At 37.0% G+C, this 23,434-nt stretch overlaps 1 pseudogene across 1 annotated transcript in view; it reads left to right on the top strand.

The window, feature by feature from the left end:
• LOC143234440 (insulin-like growth factor 2 mRNA-binding protein 1) overlaps positions 1-23,434 on the top strand; it is a 99,670-nt pseudogene that overhangs the window by 52,525 nt on the left and 23,711 nt on the right. The window contains exons 3-6 of the transcript XR_013018653.1: positions 16,224-16,330; positions 17,842-17,908; positions 18,958-19,131; positions 23,344-23,430. The product of XR_013018653.1 is annotated as an insulin-like growth factor 2 mRNA-binding protein 1 (transcript). The remainder of the gene's footprint in view (positions 1-16,223; positions 16,331-17,841; positions 17,909-18,957; positions 19,132-23,343; positions 23,431-23,434) is intronic.

The raw sequence follows: 23,434 nt of genomic DNA, 5'->3' as shown, positions 1-23,434 counted from the left end.
TGCTTTTCCTCTCGTCTTACGCTGCTAAATTAGGGACGGCTATCGCAGATGGTCGTCGTGTAGCTTTGCACGAAATTCTAAAATCAAACAAACAAACCGTAACAACACGTTAGCAGCCGCAGCGCCATCTTTTGCAGTTATAAAAATTCTCCATTTCTTTATATTAAAAGCTTCTTCGACGATTCAACAGTGTGCAAGAGGGTTTATAACGCTAAAATTCGGAGTTTGATACCTACGATAATGATCAGAGCACACATAGCAAGCACATCGTGATACTTTTTGCTTCAAAACAAAATTTTAAGACGTTACATTTTTGATGGTTGTTAGTTTATCTGATACTCTTTCTTAGAGTAGATAGATCTTAGGATACACTTGAATGTGTGTGTGTGATCTTAAGTACCCCCCACCCCTACCCGAGATGATGTTATGGTTCTATAAGTGTGCAGTGAATATTACGTTTTATTGAATTATTGTCTCACTTTGGGACAGTTTCTCGTGTCATCCATGTGATTAAAACTTTTTATTGTATGTAAACTGTGTAGTCTTGCCAGATAACCATAATGCTATTCGCGTTTAACTCGCGTTGAAACTGTAGTAAATTGGATACAATGTTTTTCCAATACCCAGATCTCAAAGGAATTCGTTGATAGTTAACTAAATATTATCAGATACCAAGTTTCCAATAACCGAATAGCAGTGTTTTGGTACGTTCTTGAATTTCGCACATAGCTACAGGAGGGATATCTGCGCTGGCCGTCCCTAATTTAGCAGTGTGAGATTAGAGGGAAGGCAGCTAGTCATCACCACCCACCGTCAAGTCTTGGACTACTCTTTTACCAACGAATAGTGGGATTGACTGTAACATTATACCACCTCCTCAGATGAAAGGACGAGCATCTTTGGTGTGACGAGGATCCCACACCCCGGATTACAAGTCGAGTGTCTTAACCACCAGGACATGCCGGGCAGGTCCTTATATGACGTGTAATAATTGCACGACTTCGCTTCTTACAGCACTGAGTTTATATAAAGGACTGAAAAAATACAGAGAAGGAACCATCCAGTTTTATAGTGTCAGATGCCAACAGGGATACAAAAAAACTTGTTTCATTTACATTTTTTGTTAAGAAATTTTGAAGCCAATAAGATTATGGTGACTTTGGCAGTTTGGTAGATAAGGCAAGGGTTTAGGAAAGATGTATTTGTAAAATATGAGAGGGATATATATGGACTCGAACCAGTGTGGCCTAGGAGTTAACGTGCCAGACTGTGAGTTCGAGGGTCCATGGCTCGCTTTTCTTTGCATCGAAATCGTGTTCCGCATTGTAGGACCGTTAGAGGTGTTATGTATGTAGCAGTTAAATCCCACTATATGAGTAGCGAACGTGTTGGCAGTGAGTGTTCTGTATACATCTATTTTCCTTCGTCTATTTCAAAATTCTATACTTTGACCATTTATTTATGTTATGGATATTTTATTTTTATGTAAGTTGTTTTAGTTGTAACTTGCCACTCCAGTAGTTTAGCGGCAAGTTTGTAGAAACAAAGCTCTAAAAATCGAGTTTCGATACCCGTGGTGGGCACAACACAGACAGTCTAACGTGTAGCTTTGTGCTTAACCAGAGTGAAAGAAAAATGACTTTTGTCTAGTTTAGAATAGACGATAAAATCTTTTTTTTTTTTAATACATATTAAGATGCAAAGGACACTGGTTATCACACGTGCCATCATCATTTCTTTTGGTAGCTGTATCTAGTCGTGGTTAAACCTTTGGGTAAAGAGAAATAATTATTTTGTATTAGTGACAAGAGTTTGTTGATGGAATACCGTATTTTCTTGGTTTTAGTCGTTATTCGTCTGTTTGTTAGGGTCTAGACAGTACTGAGTTTTGAGCATAGATTACTTGATAAAGACAATGTGGCCGATATTTTTCAACATAAAATTGTTGCTCTGTATAAATTAGGATACAATACAATCCAGAGTTGTGAAAATAATATTTAAGTAATGCATATATAGCTTTCTAAGCATAGTGACCAAAGCTTGACTTTCGTAATTAACAGGGGAAGTTTTGATACAAAATTATCAAAACCCTTTAGCCCGAAGTCCTTTGAAAGGTGGTGTGGTCCTTTCTTCTCAGTTTACCCCTGAAGAAGAAAGAAGGGTCTACCTATCGAAAGCGCTTGGGGTTGTAGGGTTTTATCATTTTATATAGGAGATGAACAATTCTGATACCCTCTCTTGTGAGTAGTTGTAAATGAAACCTTGAGGTCATAGGACGTTTATCTTATAATGTGACACTCAGGTTGAAAATACCAATCTGATGAAGTGTTTTAAACATTTCCAGTTTAAATATTAAGTGTATTTATTTCAAAGTTTGTGTCTGATTACTACGGTTTACCGCTAGGTGTCACTAGAGTTAAAAGTGTCAGGAATGAAAATAATAAATTGAAACACTCTGCTGATAATACTTTATTTTTAAGTGCTATGTTCGTGTCTCCAAAATTTGCAAGTTTAATACACTTTTAAGAGTAAAAAAATATTTTTTTTGAGACGATAAGAAAAATATTTATTCGATATTTCATCCTTCTAATTTCGGTAACGCAGTTTGCCACCACCAGGGCTAGTGTTACTGCAGCTAATTGGCTATAATTCTCAATAAGTATTTCGTCTTTCATTGTATCAAAAAACGTTATTTGTGTAACTATAAAATTTGGCTGAAAAATTCTCATTTTTATTGATTTATTATTATTAAGTTGAAAGTAAAAGTTTCGTGTTTTTAGGCGTAAGAGCTTTCTGAATTGTCTGGTTTATCTATCTCTCTTTCTTTCTTTGTTTTTTTGCCGGGTCAAAATGTATATTTCTCTTCACGTCCAATCACAAATATATTGGGTTTGGTTACTCATTGTATGTGATCGTACCCAAAACATCTGACTTTTAAATCACTTATATTGATAATTAAAAATGACATAACCTGGTGTAGTTCATACCATAACAGTAGGTGATCACGTAAATCTATGAGATAAGTACCACAAATCTGTGGTCGTATCTTAGCCGGCCTTTTGAGTCACGGCATTGTACTGGATATTGCGTATAAACCTCTCTGATTATTGTGCTGAAATACACACACACACAGAGAGAAATAGTGTAGTAACAATACATACACTTTAAGGTTTATGCTGATTTTGCTGAAATACACACACAGAAATAGTGTAGTAACAATATATACACTTTGAGGTTTATATATCTGATGAAAATTACGGCGATTTTTTAAAAGATTTTTAGGTTGTTTTGCATTTTACCACATGAATGATAAATACAAGGAAACTGACTTACTGAATCAATCGATGTACTTATTATAAGGTGGAAAACCACTAATGCTGCCCTAAATTATGAACTGCTAACGTTTAAACTGGTTCTGAATAGTGTTTAATAAAAAATGAGAGTCGCTTATGTACTCAAACTGGTCGTCAGTATGTTTAATTACATATACTCTGTTTTGGTGTGTGTATATAATATATATATTATGTATGTAATATATAGTTTTACAATTTTGATAATCTCGCCGTTAATTGTATTTTCGGCCGTAAACCTAATACCGTGTTTCTCCGATAATAAGACCTACCCATAAAATAAGACCTAGTGTGATTTTTGGAGATAGTTTTAATATAAGCCCTACCCTTAAAATAAGCCCTAGTTAAGAGTGGCAGGAAGAGGAAAGAAATAAAAAAAATAATTTATTAATTAGTTTAATAGTTAGTTAATTAGTTTGTTTAAGTATTAATCAGTTAGTTTAATAGTTTTACTTTGTAACTTCATTTTTTTAATGTATCAAAATAAGACATCCCCCGAAAATAAGCCCTAGTGTCATATTTTGTAGTGAAAAGTAATATAAGCCCTGTCTTATTTTCGGAGAAACACGGTAATATCAGTTTCGGTAAGCTCACGCTATTTATGTTAACTCTAATTATAGATTCTAACATTAGCCCTAAAGTTACAAATACGTTAATTCGCTTTTCGAAGATATTCATGTTGTCCGTGGGCTGATGACAAAGGTCGTTCCTATTAAATGTCTCACACAAACCTTAACCAGTAGTACTGCAATTAACATTAGTAGTTGCTGAAATTGTTATCCTGGTGAAAAATAGTAATCCGCTATAAATTAGGATACACGTCACCTTTTATTATCGTATTATTTTCACTGCTAATGTTTGGTTTCCCTATAATTGAAGAAAGTACCCCCAACTAAGCCTAACTGTTACTTATCTTAAAATTCATTATTTACGTGTTCACCACGAAAAGCGACTGTACAGTTATTTATTCTTTATTAGATAAACAACCCATTCATAGAAACTGCACAACCACCTTGCGTTTCAGTTAAAACTGCTGAGTTAATAAACAACGGTGTTATGTTTATTTTGAGTACAGGTGTTGTGTTGTCATATTAGCCACCACAGGTAATGTACAGCACTTCTGTGTGGTGTGTCCGATGTTGTACACATCACATGTACTAATTGTCGTGTTTATGATGCACTGTTAACATAGATACTAACACTTGATATTTAATAATTTGACAGTTTATACAACTATAGAAAAGCAACCCACAAAACTACAGATGTACGTACAATACGCACTTGAACACCCCCATCACAAACATACCACCCTCATCCTCAGTACTGTATCACGTGACCCACTTCTAATGTAAAAGGAAAAGTAGTTTTGCATAAAAATTATTCTGTAAATTCGACTTAAAATATCTTTTAAGTAACCCCAAATTTATAGATATCATTTAAGATGATTTAGAAGTCTTCTAACAAGCGTTCCTGTTGAATAGCGTTTGACGTCACGTTGCCGTGGTAACTGCCTGGGCAGCTCAGAATGCTAAACGTCATGGTAGCTACCGAGTAGCGGCAGTGCACGAGCAATGCTCGGGGAATTTGGCCACCGATAGGATAGGATACATAACATGATTTTTATTAGCTCAGCATTCTCCTTTCTTCGCCGTGCTATAGCATACTCATAGCTGGCACGTCCATGGTCGAGTGAACTTCCCGTGTACTCTCGCATGCTCTGCAACATTCCAGACCACTTGAACACAGGTATGGTTGAGGTTGGTATTTGGACACGGCTCCATCCATCTCTTTACGTACGTAGCTTTTACTTCCGTAAGTAGATTCCTCAGTTGCTTAGCATTAACAGTCCTCCGCGAAAAAAAACAGTGCAGATATCCATACACCTAGAATCTGTTTGCCGCAGAACAGCAGTTACGTTATATGTATGTATGTGTGTGTGTCATATAGTTCATTTACTTTAGCTTAAACTGTATTTTATGTATTTCTGCGATTAAAAATAATAATGCAAGTTTTTTATACGAATTCTTCAGATGCAAGTAGTGAATCGAGCTATTTAAAAATTCACGAGTTTATTTCCTGACAGATTACTCCATGTACCAACTTCTGTGGGTGTATTCCTGCTCTGGAAACTTAACCTCAGGTTTTTATCGGTCCCACTGCTGTATAGCTGTATAGACCTTAAAATACCTAACTAGTTGTTCTGATACTACATCGTTAAGTTAATGTACTTCCCTTTACATTGTCGTTTAATTGCTGTAATAAACATTTAAATTGGACAATATTTATGAAGACAAACTCGTTTTATTATCTCCTGCCTTTTGCGGAAACAAAAAGGCCGATGTATAACGTATTGCTTCTCCTTAAACTTGAGTTACTGTAAGAGATATGTATATTTGTTTAAAATGAATACGTGTCGAAGTGAAATTTGTGTTTTCTGAAAAATTCACACCTCTTTCTCAATTCTTTAACTCCAGTTTTATGTCCTATTCATTCCCCCCTTTCTCAATTCTTTAACTCCAGTTTTGTAACGCTTCACCCCTTTCTTAAAGTTCTAACTCCAGTTTTATGTTATTCTTTCACCCACTGAATTCCTCTTAACTCCAAGTTTTTGTGAATTTTTCTAAATTCCAGATCTGTACAAGATATATTAGTGACTCGTGAATTGTTTACAAGACTGCAAAACAAATTTACAGCGACTCGGTAACACATTGCCTCTACTGTGTTATGGAGACCAAACAAATAGAGCAAGTAGAGATTGTATATATATAATTATTACTCTATCTTGTACTTACCATCCATGCGGCGACGGCATCTCGTGGTTAAGTTGCCGAACACAAAATGTCAAAACTTTGAAAGTAATAAAAAGGCGAAGTGCATGGACTGTAAGATTTAAAACATTTCCTACAGACGCATTTAATAAAATTAGTTGTTAATACGTAATGCTCCTCTTATGCGAATTTTGACAAAACATGACGCTAAACCTGTACAGAGATATCTTACACGTAAGTAATTCACAAGTTCATTTACAAAAGTCTGCCCGAGAAAAAACGTTACTTATGTCATTGCCTAGTCAAGTGCAAAGGATGAACTGGTAAAGGTCAAATGGTCACCACGAGATATATTAAATAGTAGTGACTTTGTCAAGTGTGAAAGATGAAGTGCTAAATGTCAAATGGTCACCAGGAGACATGCTAATAGTAATGACTTTGTCAAGTGTGAAAGATTAACTGGTAAATGTCAAGTGGTCACCACGAGAAATGCTAAATAGTAATGAATTTGTGAAGCATAAAAGGTGAACTGGTAAAGGTCAAATGGTCACTACGAGACATGCTAAATAGTAATGGACTATGCCAAGTGTGAAAGATCAACTGGTAGGGGTAAAAAAAAGCATCACTATATATGGATTTTTTTGGTGGGAAGTAATATACTCTTCAAAAAAAGAAAGGCAAAATTTGAGACATATTGGTAACAACTTTATTCGGGTAGTTCTGTATGATATGTGTGAAACTTTGCACATTCACTGCTGAACATCCAAAGTCTGCAAAGGCGAAGTCCACGCTCACTAGTTGAAGTTTAACGTTACTCAACGTCAATAACGAGTATGCCCCCCGTGAGCATCAATAACTGCTTGGCATCTCCTGCCCATGGAAGCGATGAAATGACGAATCACACCCTGTGGAATGGCTGTCCAGTCAGCCTGTAAAGCTGCTGCAAGCTGAGGTAGAGTCTGCGGTTGAGGTTGTCGCCGTCGCAGACATCGGTCCAACTCGTTCCAGAGATGTTCGATGGGGTTTAAATCTGGTGATCTGGAGGGCCAGGGAGAACGTTGATGTTGTGGTGTCTCAAGAAGACAGTGGTGAGTCGGGCTGTGTGAGGACGGGCGTTGTCATGTTGAAAAACGTCGTCGACGTTCACCATGATGGGTTGCACATGGGGCCTAAGAATCTCGTCGACGGTTGCGTACGGTCTGATCGGAAATCCTACGCAGTCCTGGTATGGTTGAGGCAGTAGACGTCGCAGTGGTGGTCCTATCCCGAAGGTGACGTAACCGGATGTAGCGATCTTGTGCGGGCGTAGTCACACGATGTCTGCCAGATCGTGGACGGTCACAAGTTGATTTATGTTGTTAGTGACGATCCCATAGTCTTGTGATGGTGCTTGGGTGGACATTCACAGCTCTGGCAACATCTGATTGAGATTCGCCTGCTTCCAAGCGCCCAATAGCGTTGTTGCGTTGTTCTTCAGTCAGTCTTGGCGTAACTGTATTGCGTGTCGGTGGCTTAACACTGAGCTATGGAAACCGAGAACCCGTCACTTTTATAGGGATTGTGCACATGTTGCACTTGCAGAACATGCTGATCTCTCAAACAAATTTATTGGACACGGATGCGTTTTGGCGAAAAATCCGATGTTTTCCTCCGTTTTCAAAGTGTACAACTTTTATTGTCATTTTGGTCTGACAATCAGTGCCTTAACACGTGTAACATCACATACTCTGAGCGTTTCTTTTTTTGAAGAGTATATTTCTCTTTGTAACAATAAATTGAATATTTTCTGTAAAACTTAACATGCTTGTCTTCCTCATGTACAGCAGGTGTGGTGAAAATAAAACGTTACTTTTGTCATTGCCTAGTCAAGTGCAAAGGATCAACTGGTAAAGGTCAAATGGTCACCACGAGATATTCTAAATAGTAATGACTTTGCCAAGTGTGAAAGATTGACTGGTAAATGTCAAATGGTCACCACGAGATATTCTAAATAGTAATGACCTTGTCAAGTGTGAAAGATGAAGTGGTAAATGTCAAATGGTCACCACAAGACATGCTAAATAGTAATGGACTATGTCAAGTGTGAAAGATGAAGTGATAAATGTCAAATGGTCAACACGAGACATGCTAAATAGTAATGACCTTGTCAAGTGTGAAAGATGAAGTGGTAAATGTCAAATGGTCACCACAAGACATGCTAAATAGTAATGGACTATGTCAAGTGTGAAAGATGAAGTGGTAAATGTCAAATGGTCACACGAGACATGCTAAATAGTAATGACTTTGTCAAGTGTGAAAGATAAAGTGGTAAATGTCAAATGGTCACCAGGAGACATGCTAAATAGCAATGACTTTGTCAAGTGTGAAAGATGAAGTGGTAAATGTCAAATGGTCACCACGAGACATGCTAAATAGCAATGACTTTGTCAAGTGTGAAAGGTGAAGTGGTAAATGTCAAATGGTCAACACGAGACATGCTAAATAGTAATGACTTTGTCTAGTGTGAAAGGTGAAGTGGTAAATGTCAAATGGTCAACACGACACATGCTAAATAGTAATGACTTTGTCTAGTGTGAAAGGTGAGTGGTAAATGTCAAATGGTCAACACGACACATGCTAAATAGTAATGACTTTGTCTAGTGTGAAAGATGAAGTGGTAAATGTCAAGAGGGCACCACGAGACATGCTAAATAGTAATGACTTTGTCTAGTGTGAAAGATGAAGTGGTAAATGTCAAATGGTCAACACGACACATGCTAAATAGCAATGACTTTGTCTAGTGTGAAAGATGAAGTGGTAAATGTCAAATGGTCAACACGAGACATGCTAAATAGTAATGACTTTGTCTAGTGTGAAAGATGAAGTGGTAAATGTCAAATGGTCAACACGAGACATGCTAAATAGCAATGACTTTGTCTAGTGTGAAAGATGAAGTGGTAAATGGTCAACACGAGACATGCTAAATAGTAATGACTTTGTCTAGTGTGAAAGATGAAGTGGTAAATGTCAAATGGTCAACACGAGACATGCTAAATAGCAATGACTTTGTCTAGTGTGAAAGATGAAGTGGTAAATGGTCAACACGAGACATGCTAAATAGTAATGACTTTGTCTAGTATGATATATGAAGTGGTAAATGTCAAATGGTCAACACGAGACATGCTAAATAGTAATGACTTTGTCTAGTGTGAAAGATGAAGTGGTAAATGTCAAATGGTCAACACGAGACATGCTAAATAGCAATGACTTTGCCAAGTGTGAAAGATGAAGTGATAAATGTCAAATGGTCAACACGAGACATGCTAAATAGTAATGACCTTGTCAAGTGTGAAAGATGAAGTGGTAAATGTCAAATGGTCACCACAAGACATGCTAAATAGTAATGGACTATGTCAAGTGTGAAAGATGAAGTGGTAAATGTCAAATGGTCACACGAGACATGCTAAATAGTAATGACTTTGTCAAGTGTGAAAGATAAAGTGGTAAATGTCAAATGGTCACCAGGAGACATGCTAAATAGCAATGACTTTGTCAAGTGTGAAAGATGAAGTGGTAAATGTCAAATGGTCACCACGAGACATGCTAAATAGCAATGACTTTGTCAAGTGTGAAAGGTGAAGTGGTAAATGTCAAATGGTCAACACGAGACATGCTAAATAGTAATGACTTTGTCTAGTGTGAAAGATGAAGTGGTAAATGTCAAATGGTCAACACGAGACATGCTAAATAGCAATGACTTTGTCTAGTGTGAAAGATGAAGTGGTAAATGGTCAACACGAGACATGCTAAATAGTAATGACTTTGTCTAGTATGATATATGAAGTGGTAAATGTCAAATGGTCAACACGAGACATGCTAAATAGTAATGACTTTGTCTAGTGTGAAAGATGAAGTGGTAAATGTCAAATGGTCAACACGAGACATGCTAAATAGCAATGACTTTGCCAAGTGTGAAAGATGAAGTGATAAATGTCAAATGGTCAACACGAGACATGCTAAATAGTAATGACCTTGTCAAGTGTGAAAGATGAAGTGGTAAATGTCAAATGGTCACCACAAGACATGCTAAATAGTAATGGACTATGTCAAGTGTGAAAGATGAAGTGGTAAATGTCAAATGGTCACACGAGACATGCTAAATAGTAATGACTTTGTCAAGTGTGAAAGATAAAGTGGTAAATGTCAAATGGTCACCAGGAGACATGCTAAATAGCAATGACTTTGTCAAGTGTGAAAGATGAAGTGGTAAATGTCAAATGGTCACCACGAGACATGCTAAATAGCAATGACTTTGTCAAGTGTGAAAGGTGAAGTGGTAAATGTCAAATGGTCAACACGAGACATGCTAAATAGTAATGACTTTGTCTAGTGTGAAAGGTGAAGTGGTAAATGTCAAATGGTCAACACGACACATGCTAAATAGTAATGACTTTGTCTAGTGTGAAAGATGAAGTAGTAAATGTCAAATGGTCAACACGACACATGCTAAATAGTAATGACTTTGTCTAGTGTGAAAGATGAAGTAGTAAATGTCAAATGGTCAACACGACACATGCTAAATAGTAATGACTTTGTCTAGTGTGAAAGATGAAGTAGTAAATGTCAAATGGTCAACACGACACATGCTAAATAGTAATGACTTTGTCTAGTGTGAAAGATGAAGTGGTAAATGTCAAGAGGGCACCACGAGACATGCTAAATAGCAATGACTTTGTCTAGTGTGAAAGATGAAGTGGTAAATGTCAAATGGTCAACACGACACATGCTAAATAGCAATGACTTTGTCTAGTGTGAAAGATGAAGTGGTAAATGTCAAATGGTCAACACGACACATGCTAAATAGTAATGACTTTGTCTAGTGTGAAAGATGAAGTGGTAAATGTCAAATGGTCAACACGAGACATGCTAAATAGCAATGACTTTGTCTAGTGTGAAAGATGAAGTGGTAAATGGTCAACACGAGACATGCTAAATAGTAATGACTTTGTCTAGTGTGAAAGATGAAGTGGTAAATGTCAAATGGTCAACACGAGACATGCTAAATAGCAATGACTTTGTCTAGTGTGAAAGATGAAGTGGTAAATGGTCAACACGAGACATGCTAAATAGTAATGACTTTGTCTAGTATGATATATGAAGTGGTAAATGTCAAATGGTCAACACGAGACATGCTAAATAGTAATGACTTTGTCTAGTGTGAAAGATGAAGTGGTAAATGTCAAATGGTCAACACGAGACATGCTAAATAGTAATGACTTTGCCAAGTGTGAAAGATGAAGTGGTAAATGTCAAATGGTCAACACGAGACATGCTAAATAGCAATGACTTTGTCTAGTGTGAAAGATGAAGTGGTAAATGGTCAACACGAGACATGCTAAATAGTAATGACTTTGTCTAGTGTGAAAGATGAAGTGGTAAATGTCAAGAGGGCACCACGAGACATGCTAAATAGTAATGACTTTGTCTAGTGTGAAAGGTGAAGTGGTAAATGTCAAATGGTCAACACGAGACATGCTAAATAGTAATGACTTTGTCTAGTGTGAAAGATGAAGTGGTAAATGTCAAATGGTCAACACGAGACATGCTAAATAGTAATGACTTTGTCTAGTGTGAAAGATGAAGTGGTAAATGTCAAATGGTCAACACGAGACATGCTAAATAGTAATGACTTTGTCTAGTGTGAAAGATGAAGTGGTAAATGTCAAATGGTCACCACAAGACATGCTAAATAGTAATGGACTATGTCAAGTGTGAAAGATGAAGTGATAAATGTCAAATGGTCAACACGAGACATGCTAAATAGTAATGACTTTGTCTAGTGTGAAAGATGAAGTGGTAAATGTCAAATGGTCAACACGAGACATGCTAAATAGCAATGACTTTGTCTAGTGTGAAAGATGAAGTGGTAAATGTCAAATGGTCAACACGAGACATGCTAAATAGTAATGACTTTGTCTAGTGTGAAAGATGAAGTGGTAAATGTCAAATGGTCAACACGAGACATGCTAAATAGCAATGACTTTGTCTAGTGTGAAAGATGAAGTGGTAAATGGTCAACACGAGACATGCTAAATAGTAATGACTTTGTCTAGTATGATAGATGAAGTGGTAAATGTCAAATGGTCAACACGAGACATGCTAAATAGCAATGACTTTGTCTAGTGTGAAAGATGAAGTGGTAAATGTCAAATGGGCACCACGAGACATGCTAAATAGTAATGACTTTGCCAAGTGTGAAAGATGAAGTGGTAAATGTCAAATGGTCACCACGAGACATGCTAAATAGTAATGACCTTGTCAATTGTGAAAGATGAAGTGGTAAATGTCAAAAGGGCACCACGAGACATGCTAAATAGTAATGACCTTGTGCAAAAGATCAACTGGTAGGGGTCAAAAAAGCACCACGAGATATGGATTTTTTGGGGGGAAGTAATATCTTTCTTTGTAACAATAAATTGAATATTTTCTGTGAAACCAACATGCTTATCTACCTCATGTACAGCAGGTGTGTTGAGACCAGTGTGGAAAGTTCCAGTTATGTTTGGTCTTGAATTTAGTTCCTAAAGTTATGAAACACTAAGTGTTTTTGAACAATTCGTAATTACAATACAGTCCCTTAAAGCTAGTTTACCTTATTCCTTTTCTCTCTGTAAAGGCGACAGTAATTATATAAACATTGTTTATACAGCTATAAAGGTAGAAGGTATGGCTTACGATAGCTCGAGTGATATTACTCTGAAACATGTACCTCCAATGGTGTAGCGGTAAGTCTGAAGATATATGACGCTAAAAACAGGGTTTCGATACCGGTGATGGGCTACAAATACCCCATAATATAACTTCTGGCATAACAACAAACAACAGAGAAGCATACAATTATGGAAACTATTCAAATTCGTGGCGATGAATGTTAGATCGTGACGTCTTGTTTTTGAAAGTACACGTAAGGTTATGACACCACGTAGTGGCAGGTACTCAGAGAAATTATTTCCTTTTTTATATGATTATTCATCAGCTATGGTATATAAAAATGAAACTTTATAAAACTATTTCTTGCTTGTCAGGTGTGTCGGTATTAAACCTTAAAAGTTTGTGCACAAACATTTCTCGCCAACAAACGAGATTATAGTTGTGTCTGAGTGGCAGGCCAGTCTGTTGCGAATAGCTTATTTAGGTTTGGTTTGCTGCGCTAGCCGTCCCTAATTTAGCAGTGTAAGACTAGAGGGAAGGCAGCTTGTCATCACCACCCACCGCCAACTCTTAGGCTATTCTTTTGCTAACGAATAGTGGGATTGATCGTTACATTATAACGTTCCCACGGCTGAAAGGGCGAGCATGTTTGGTGCGATGGGTATTCGAACCTGCGACCCTCATATTACGAATCGAATGCCTTAACCACGTGGCCATGCCGGGCCTACTTATTTAGGCACAAGAACAAATGTACGTTAGTTTTCTTCTGGTGCCATGCAGGGAAGACTCGTATTTAGTAATGTTCATTTTACACTTACCAGAGGGGCCTTTGTGGTTCTAATAAAGTGACAATTTAATAACCTTACCATATTTTAGCAACCTATATAGTTTTAATCGAAAATTTACACTTCTGAAAAAAAAATTAACTTTTTGTTCCACCCTTGACTTTTTGTAACCACACCACCCAGATAACCACGATGAACAAAGTTTATTCATACCACCTGCATAAGTGCTACCGTCAGGTTTGGAACAATTTCAGAACTTTCCAAGCTAATGGTCAAATCAAGCAAAAACTGTGATAATTTGGCTTTTGTGATACAGTTTCTCGATCAAAGCTGAGTCGTGGGCTCGAGTCCCACATGATTTCAAAGATCTCTTCATGAGAGTTTTAATATCACGCATGGTGAACCCTCTTTGAAATTTCTGTAGTTTGAGGGTGGGCAAAGTCCAGTAAACTTTGACCTAACTTTCGTTGATCAAAAATATTATAACACATTACTCATCAGTCATGGAGATTATTAGAACCGTTCGGTCTTCCGCCTTCCATCCTGACAGTCGTATTGGATGTTGCAGTCTATTCTCCTCAAGAATCGCCATTGTCCGGACTTGAATAAAGTATTTCAGTTTTACGTGAATACAACGGTTGAAACAGACTGACCCATGACCAGTTGCCAGCAGGGTTTAGTCAGATATGGTGAAAGTAGCAGTTGAGAGAGAAACTTATAACCAATCAGTTGTCAGAAAGAGTTGTGAATCACCTTCATCATGTGTTAGCTCTGCAGTTGATGTCCATAGTGTTGCCCCTATTCCATCCAGTGCTTATGGGATAGCTTAATTTGTAGGTAGAGTGACCCCATAAGACTCTTATCTCCCGGCCATTTGTTATCCATGATCTCAGAAGTAGATAACCTGTTTCGCAGGCTTATCACTAGTATCCATACTGACCTAACATAAAAAGAGTTGGTTACTTGTAAGGAAAGTGTCTGTACGTTAAAAAAAAATGTTGTAACAATTGTTCTAACAATTTACTAAATTTCCGAGGATAGATTGATAACAAAACCAGCAACGGCATCCGATGAACCGGAAATGACGTATCACGACAGAAAGTAACGGGAAATGACGGCATTCAAACCAAATCTGCCTTTTGTATGTTTTAGAAAGAAATATCCTTGGCATAACAAGTAAGATTTGTTTCCTTGAAATATAGCAAATTGCTTGTCATGGATTGCTTGTATTTGGGATTGCTTGTGTTTATGTTTTCTTATAGTGAAGTGGCCCGGCATGGCCTAGCGCGTAAGGCGTGCGACTCGTAATCCGAGGGTCGCGGGTTCGCGCCCGCGTCGCGCTAAACATGCTCGCCCTCCCAGCCGTGGGGGTGTATAATGTGACGGTCAATCCCACTATTCGTTGGTAAAGAGTAGCCCAAGAGTTGGCGGTGGGTGGTGATGACTAGCTGCCTTCCCTCTAGTCTTACACTGCCAAATTAGGGACGGCTAGCACAGATAGCCCTCGAGTAGCTTTGTGCGAAATTTCCAAACAAACAAAAACAAACAAACAAATCTTATAGTGAAGCCTCATCGGGCTATCTGCTGAGTCCATCGAGAGGAATCGATCCTCTGATTTTAGCTTTGTAAATCCGTAGACTTGCCGCTGTACTAGTGGGGGACCATGGATTGCAATGAACTCAACGACGTCACTAACAGTTAGAAAGTTCTGGTCGTTTTTATGTTAATTACACCCGTGTTCATATTTCAACAGCACACCATCCTGCGTATCTACCCATGATTAAAATTGTCTAATTGCTTGTGTGATTAGTAGGCATTATTTGTATATGGTCTGATTGAATATAATTAGTTTGACAGTTATAATACGGCTTCGTTCTTCTATGGGGCTTCGAAACAACTCGGCTAATATGTCAGGATAATATAATGATTGTGGCTATAAACAGCTTGGAGTTCTAAATCAGGAACTTGAACAATAAGGTCTATTAAAAGCAGCAAGTACGTGATGGCTGTTTTCAGTCAACATCTTTATGAATTATTTTCATGTCAACTTAATTATGCGATTATTGTGATCTTTCTTTAAAAACTAATTTTATTTTAAATAATGCCAAGCTATGAGTATGTTAGTGTCAACCTTTGGTTATTTGTAAATTAACTGGTGAAAAGAACTCTTCATATCACAGTCAGACAGTTACCTGATTATGTGATACCGAATATTTCTAACGCAACGCCGACTCGGCATGGCCAAGTGGGTTAAGGCGTTCGACTCGTAATTTGAAGGTCACGGGTTCGAATCTTCGTTGCACCAAACATGCTCGCCCTTTCAGCCGTGAAGTCGTTATGAATTTACGGTCAATCCCACTATTCGTTGGTAAAAGAGTACCCCAAGAGTTGGCGGTGGGTGGTGATGATTAGCTGTCTACCCTATACTCTTACACTGGTAAAGTTGCGACAGATGGCATGTATAGCCCTTGTGTAGTTTTGCGCAAAATTCAGAAATGTTTTAAGTTTTCTCTTGTTTCTTTTAATTAATGTAAATTGAATGTTTGAGATCTAGTTATTTATTTAAAGTTGTATTTCTATAAGTTAATGATATTTAGCTATGACATGAACATTCCTGTTTTTCTTCACAGAAACTACACTAACAAAATCCAAATTAGTAACATTCCCAACCATGCCCAGTGGGACGACATCAACACACTTCTGGCAAAATTTGGTAATGTTCAACAATGTGAACAAGGTATTGTAGTGTGAAATATGTGTTCCTTAACGTAATCAGTTTACTGTAGTGTGATATAAGCATTGTTTAAATGTTCCTTAACGTAATCAGTTTACTGTAGTGTGATATAAGCATTGTTTAAATGTTCCTTAACGTAATCAGTTTACTGTAGTGTGATATAAGCATTGTTTAAATGTTCCTTAACGTAATCAGTTTACTGTAGTGTGATATAAGCATTGTTTAAATGTTCCTTAACGTAATCAGTTTACTGTAGTGTGATATAAGCATTGTTTAAATGTTCCTTAACGTAATCAGTTTACTGTAGTGTGATATAAGCATTGTTTAAATGTTCCTTAACGTAATCAGTTTACTGTAGTGTGATATAAGCATTGTTTAAATGTTCCTTAACGTAATCAGTTTACTGTAGTGTGATATAAGCATTGTTTAAATGTTCCTTAACGTAATCAGTTTACTGTAGTGTGATATAAGCATTGTTTAAATGTTCCTTAACGTAATCAGTTTACTGTAGTGTGATATAAGCATTGTTTAAATGTTCCTTAACGTAATCAGTTTACTGTAGTGTGATATAAGCATTGTTTAAATGTTCCTTAACGTAATCAGTTTACTGTAGTGTGATATAAGCATTGTTTAAATGTTCCTTAACGTAATCAGTTTACTGTAGTGTGATATAAGCATTGTTTGAATGTTCCTTAACGTAATCAGTTTACTGTAGTGTGATATAAGCATTGTTTGAATGTTCCTTAATGTAATCAGTTTACTGTAGTGTGATATAAGCATTTTAAATGTTCCTTAATGTAATCAGTTTACTGTAGTGCGATATAAGCATTGTTTGAATGTTCCTTAATGTGATCAGTTTACTGTAGTGTGACATAAGCATTGTTTGAATGTTCCTTAATGTAATCAGTTTACTGTAGTGTGACATAAGCATTGTTTGAATGTTCCTTAATGTAATCAGTTTACTGTAGTGTGATATAAGCATTGTTTGAATGTTCCTTAACGTAATCAGTTTACTGTAGTGTGATATAAGCATTGTTTGAATGTTCCTTAACGTAATCAGTTTACTGTAGTGTGATATAAGCATTGTTTGAATGTTCCTTAACGTAATCAGTTTACTGTAGTGTGATATAAGCATTGTTTAAATGTTCCTTAACGTAATCAGTTTACTGTAGTGTGATATAAGCATTGTTTGAATGTTCCTTAGCGTAATCAGTTTACTGTAGTGTGATATAAGCATTGTTTGAATGTTCCTTAATGTAATCAGTTTACTGTAGTGCGATATAAGCATTGTTTGAATGTTCCTTAACGTAATCAGTTTACTGTAGTGCGATATAAGCATTGTTTGAATGTTCCTTAACGTAATCAGTTTACTGTAGTGTGATATAAGCTTGTTTAAATGTTCCTTAATGTAATCAGTTTATTGTAGTGTGATATAAGCATTACTGCTTGTACATGATATATATTGCTAGTGAACTACTGGGTGTTTTACTTTCTTCATCTTGTTTTTCTCACAGGTACAGCCACATCTGAGAATTCTTTCAGCATATCTGTAACATATGATACAGCAGAACAAGCACAACAGTAAGTAGATTATTTAACACGTGAGGCATCATTAGGTTTTGTTGGTGATAGAAGATGCTGTAAACTTGTGTGTGTGTACATCACAATGCACAGACAAGTTTGATGTATCACTGCCTTTTTTTGTTAAAGCCTCTTGTGTAGCAGTTACACTATGTGAGGAAGTGTATTTTGCAACTGTTATATTTTTATCTTATTCCATAAGCAATATTTCTGACAGGGTAACCAGATCACGTACTTTCTGTCTCGTTGTTTTAAACCATATCACATGCTTTCTGTCTCATTGTTTTAAACCAGATCACGTGCTCTCTGTCTCCTTGTTTTAAACCAGATCATGTGCTTTCTGTTTTGTTGTTTTAAACCGGATCACGTGCTTTCTGTCTTATTGTTTTAAACCGGATCACGTGCTTTCTGTCTCATTGTTTTAAACCGGATCACGTGCTTTCTGTCTCATTGTTTTAAACCGGATCACGTGCTTTCTGTCTCATTGTTTTATACCAGATCACTTGCTTTCTGTCTCATTGTTTTTGACCAGATCACTTGCTTTCTGTCTCATTGTTTTTGACCAGATCACTTGCTTCCTCTCTCATTGTTTTAGACCAGATCACATACTTCCTGTTTCATTTTTTTTACTGAGATTACACTCCTGGTTGCATCCTTAGTGTGAAGACATTAGGTGTTTCATATTTATGCGTGTCAAGAACTAAACGTTTGGTTTTGAGTGTTAATTAGACCCACAACTGTTGAAAGTGTATTGATTGTGAACTGTGATCATATTTAACTTAAAATTAATGGTCACAACACCAGGACCTCATCATTATCTTCTAACTAACCCAAGTAGTAATGACACTTGTAAACCTTCTTTGGGAAGTTTCTAAGGTTTTTGTTTTGTAAGCTTAATGTTTTACATCAAAATCCTGAATATCATTGAAGACCGAACTTGAATGTGTAAAGTGTTAATGTTCAATGGAAAAAGATACAGACTTGTAAGTTTAAGCAGGATGTTGTCATGATATCAAGTTTAACTTTAGATTTCTCACCTTCACTTTCAGAGCTCTTGCTCAGCTGAACGGATTTGAATTTGAAAATACTGCTCTAAAGGTAGACATCATAATGGATCAAGGTCGTGGAACTCGTGGGGGACGCACAAACAAGGGCCCTTTTCGCCCGTTTCCATACTCAGGGAATTCACCAAATCCAATGCGCCCAACAGACTTTCCACTCAGGTTAGTTCATGCTAAGTTTCAGTTAATTACAAATGAAAATACTTCAGAGCTCTCACCGAGTTGTCGTTGTTTGAGGAAGAGTTAAGAAATAATTTAAGAAGAATTAGAAGAATCTGTCTCATCAGCTCTTAAATCTGCTTATAATGTACTAAGTTCTTGTTTTTAATTAATGATGGGAGTACTCATCTAAGTTCAGTCACCAATAAGGTTTAAGATAGAGTTGAAAACATGACTTGTGCATTAAATAGCATTTTTATAAAGGAAAGAACCAGTGTGTTGTAATAATAACAGATTTCTTTTTGTTGTTGTTTTTTAACTTCAGAATTTTAAAATATGAAATATATCAGTAAACACCTTAGTTATTATAGTTCCATTATTTAAAGTTGGTTCCAAAATAATATAATTAAATTTTAAGAAATTCGTATTTTAAAGATGTCTTGAAATACACTAATCAAATACAGGTTCACAGGTAAGTCAGTGAATTATTTGAATACAGTAATACCTCAGTTATTGCTAGTTCATTATGAGCTCTTGTCTCCTTCAGAGATGGTTTTTATTTTCATAGAAGAGAAAAAAAAAATGTGAACGTCCGTAACTCTCTGGACAGACGCTACTTGTTCATTCTAATGGTTGTAGTGCATTGAGCAGTTTTTATTTAATAAAGTGATGCAAAAAAGATCATAATACATCAAAAAACAATGCCCAGTAAGTGTCACGAGATTTCTAGGGAAGCAATACAAACCCTAAAAATATAAATCTACCCAACATCGGTTTTTGTAGGGAAAAAACATTTCCTGGGAAGTGATCCATAAATCTCTTACAGAAAACAAAGTAATACACCATTTGATAATAGATGATAAAAACCCTGCTTGTTATAGATTGGTTATAAGTAATACAGTTGTAAATGTAAGAGAGAATTACATGTTTTGATGAATCTTATAAAGAGAAGATGTGGCAGAAGTTCTCTCTGATGGTTCTTTTGCCTAACAAGACTGAAGGCTAAATAAAATTTTTGTTTTTCTTCAATAATAATATCGTAGTGAATAAGTTACCAGTACCTAAATAAGAAGAGTTTGTACGTCATTCACAGGCTAGAAACAATGCCTTCTTTTACACATTTCTGTATATGTAGTGTTAAAACGACCCTGTTCAGAGGTCTGTTCTGAGGAATCCTTTTTAAGCACTAAACAGGGTATTCTTGTATATGGTTATAAGCATAGGTTAACCTGAATACTATTGAGGTTTAAGATGAGTAAACAAAACCTGGTTTTAGATTGTTTAGAAATGTAAAAATAAGCATTAGAAGGAAACTTACAATAACAATGAAAGCTCTGAAAGGTTATGTTTGGACTTATTTTTCTTTCTAGGTAACTGTGAGGTAATATTGGAAGAAGTTATGGATTGTCAGTTTTAGAAATTGTTAACTCCAAATTCAGTCGATATAAAAATTATCATATGGTAATAAATCATGCATCATACGTTAGTGGAATATTTGTTGTTGTTTTTACCTAATGACACATACTGATGTACACTCTGGTGGCTGTGTTTACCTAGCGACACATGCTGATGTACACTCTGGTGGCTGTGTTTACCTAGCGACACATGCTGATGTACACCCTGGTGGCTGTGTTTACCTAGCGACACATGCTGATGTACACCCTGGTGGCTGTGTCTACCTAGCGACACATGCTGATGTACACTCTGGTGGCTGTGTTTACCTAGCGACACATGCTGATGTACACCCTGGTGGCTGTGTCTACCTAGCGACACATGCTGATGTACACCCTGGTGGCTGTGTCTACCTAGCGACACATGCTGATGTACACTCTGGTGGCTGTGTTTACCTAGCGACACATGCTGATGTACACTCTGGTAGCTATGTTTACCTAGCGACACATGTTGATGTACACTCTGGTAGCTATGTTTACCTAGCGACACATGATGATGTACACCCTGGTGGTTGTGTTTACCTAGCGACACATGCTGATGTACACCCTGGTGGCTGTGTTTACCTAGCGACACATGCTGATGTACACCCTGGTGGCTGTGTTTACCTAGCGACACATGCTGATGTACACCCTGGTGGCTGTGTTTACCTAGCGACACATGCTGATGTACACCCTGGTGGCTGTGTTTACCTAGCGACACATGCTGATGTACACCCTGGTGGCTGTGTCTACCCAGGCACACATGCTGATGTACACCTGGTGGCTGTGTTTACCTAGCGACACATGCTGATGTACACCTGGTAGCTATGTTTACCTAGCGACACATGTTGATGTACACTCTGGTAGCTATGTTTACCCAGTTTACACATGATGATGTACACCCTGGTGGTTGTGTTTACCTAGCGACACATGCTGATGTACACCCTGGTGGCTGTGTTTACCTAGCGACACATGCTGATGTACACCCTGGTGGCTGTGTTTACCTAGCGACACATGCTGATGTACACTCTGGTAGCTATGTTTACCTAGCGACACATGTTGATGTACACTCTGGTAGCTATGTTTACCTAGCGACACATGATGATGTACACCCTGGTGGTTGTGTTTACCTAGCGACACATGCTGATGTACACTCTGGTAGCTATGTTTACCTAGCGACACATGTTGATGTACACTCTGGTAGCTATGTTTACCTAGCGACACATGATGATGTACACCCTGGTGGTTGTGTTTACCTAGCGACACATGCTGATGTACACCCTGGTGGCTGTGTTTACCTAGCGACACATGCTGATGTACACCCTGGTGGCTGTGTTTACCTAGCGACACATGCTGATGTACACCCTGGTAGCTGTGTCTACCTAGCGACACATGCTGGTGTACACCCTGATGGTTGTGTTTACCTAGCGAGACATGCTGGTGTACACCCTGATGGTTGTGTTTACCTAGCGAGACATGCTGGTGTACACCCTGATGCTTGTGTTTACCTAGCGAGACATGCTGGTGTACACCCTGATGCTTGTGTTTACCTAGTGAAACATGGTGATGTACATCCTGGTTGTTGTATCTACCTAGCGAGACATGTTGATGTACACCCTGGTGGTTGTGTTTACCTAGTGAGACATGCTGATGTACATTCTTGTAGTTGTGTTTTTACCTAGTGAAAAATTCTGGTGTACATTCTTTGCACTTAACTGTGGACATGTTACAGCATTAATGGTCAATTCCAGTGTATGGTAAAGAGTGAGCTTCCCTGTGATTAGCTTCCAAAAATTAAAGATGACCATTTTTGAGCTTTTAAGTTTCTGACCTTGTCCATATGTCAACTAAAGAGCTATTCAGACCAAAAAACGTTTTTTTTTTGTTGGTTACATAATTTCAGAAAACAGTATTGTGGAATAATAGTTTTGCTGTACAAACTAAACTTACCAACTGGATATATGGAAGTTGCTTTTCAACTAATATTTTAAATAATTTGGGACCTTATTGCCTGGGGTACCCATGAATCACACACAAAAATTTAAACAACAGCCACCTTCTGAGATGTTCCCCTGGGTAGGTTGCACAGGAAATGAGTAATTTTCCTGTAATTTGTGTAATTATTTTTTTAATGTTGAATGTTAGGCCTGGAACCAGACAGAAACAAAACACCTGACATAATGCAGTACATGGATTCCACTGTTAGTGAATAGTATAAAAAGAATTCGTAACATGATGATTAAGTGTGTATTCATCGTCTAACAATTTGATACTAAAAACCCTGAATGTTAGCTATAGAATGCATTTGTTGAGATGTAAGGTTGTATAGGTAGGATAAGTTGTTGCTTGTTAAAAGTTTACATGGTTTCCAAACCCACGTTTTGTAATATCTTTTTCCAACTTTTCAAAACATTAATATAAAGATTTCATGAAAACAGTAATATCAGAATATTCCTTTTTAAATGTTGAACCTTTACTTTTAATGTTAAATAAGATGTATATCAGAATATTTCTTTTTTAAATGTTGAACCTTTACTTTTAATGTTAAGTAAGATGTAATATTCTCTCTCTCTTGCATGACATTATCATTTCATAAAAGGTTTTATTACTTACTTATTATGACAACCAAATAGTGATTACATAAGTGCTGTATTTACTATTGTATATATCCTGCGCCACTTGTTGAATTATGTACCACAAAGTATTTTTATATATAATGTTTTTGTTTGAGATGTTTTCCTTTTCTTGTTTCTTGGTAGATAATATGAGTTTTGTCCTTCTATAGAATTCTAGTGTTAAGTGATATGGTTGGTGCAATTATTGGTCGAGCAGGAAATACGATAAGACAAATAACTCAGCAGTCAAGAGCAAGGTAA

The sequence above is a fragment of the Tachypleus tridentatus genome, chromosome 12, assembly GCF_004210375.1.
Source record: "Tachypleus tridentatus isolate NWPU-2018 chromosome 12, ASM421037v1, whole genome shotgun sequence".
NCBI lineage: Eukaryota > Metazoa > Arthropoda > Merostomata > Xiphosura > Limulidae > Tachypleus > Tachypleus tridentatus.
The sequence above is the reverse complement of the archived record's forward strand: the minus strand, read 5'-3'. Positions and strand labels throughout refer to the sequence as shown.